This window comes from Propithecus coquereli, unplaced genomic scaffold, assembly GCF_000956105.1.
Source record: "Propithecus coquereli isolate 6110/MARCELLA unplaced genomic scaffold, Pcoq_1.0 Scaffold123, whole genome shotgun sequence".
NCBI classification, from domain to species: domain Eukaryota; kingdom Metazoa; phylum Chordata; class Mammalia; order Primates; family Indriidae; genus Propithecus; species Propithecus coquereli.
In genome coordinates, this window is record NW_012136414.1 from 1,289,035 (window position 1) to 1,290,321 (window position 1,287).

Sequence of the window (1,287 nt, forward strand, 5' to 3'; positions counted from 1 at the left end):
GCATGCCCCCTTATTAAAGATTAAAAGATTAGCTCCCACTCACCACTCTTATTTTTTATCCAAAACACTATGGGATGAACTAAGTTTGCTTTATGCTAAAGGACAGGAGGATACCTCTGGGGTAGCAAAGGAAACTCTACCTCCTTCTCCCTCCTCTCCTTGGGCCCCTGGCTGAGGCTGCTGGCAGTTCTGTTACAAGACTTGGGAAGCCATGTAGGAACATTCCCTTCAGGGGAACTGAGCAGTTGCCAGTACAGGAGGAGAGAGCAGCTGCACCTAACAGTTTCCCCTGAGTATTCCCAGATGGTCCATCTTTCTGGGAAGTGCAACCAGAAAGAACATTTGGGAAATTAGGCAACGGAATGCGGACAGCAAATCAGGTTCGTGTTTCTTCTCCATGAAAATCTGAAGAGGCATCCATGGAAGAGAAAGAGTCCCTCACTGGGTGTTTATTATCCAATAATAAGAGAAAATGTGCTCCTACAGGGATTCTTTCAAATAAAAAAAAAAAGTTCCTTTGGGAAATCTCATTTGCAAATGTGTATTCTTATTTCCTCTAACACAATAGACAAAAAGGTTGTGAAATGACATGGCCAAGGCACATAATATCTGAAATCAGGGATTAGGGGTGAGGGGGGGAATGGGCAGAAAAGAGGGATGGTTTCTGCTCTCATTTCTAAAATCTCCCATTTCTAATCTACTCACAAGAGACAAGATATCTAAAAAAATATATATTTCTAAAACAAAATAAAATGAGCTATTACTCATAGCTACTTGATGAAAAATGTTTTCATTTAAAAATAGGTTTAAATAGATTTAGCTTATATATAAAATATCTTCCTACATATGGTTGTTATAAGTTAGAATCTAGAGCAGAGGTAATAAAATAAAAAATAATTTTAACAAACATGTAACTTATGGTTTCAGAATAATGTACCTTCAGTACGACATAATATTCACTTTTATCACACACAAATTTAACTGAATATGTGAAACAATGATTATTCTACTCATTTCTGAAAAATAGTGAATGGCATTTGTTAGTATTTTAACAGCCTAACATTAAATATTTCTTCTATATAAGTGAACAGCAATTTAAAATTGATATTACCTACAGTTACTATAATTTAAGGGTGTCAACAGTGTATACTATGCCAAAAGGAGCTCCCTCAAGAGTCTATATATGAAAGAAAGCACCTTTCACATGTGTATAAAATAGATACATTTTAAGGTCATGCTATCCAAATACATGTATTATAAAATATGGATGTAGAGTTTAAAGTTTAT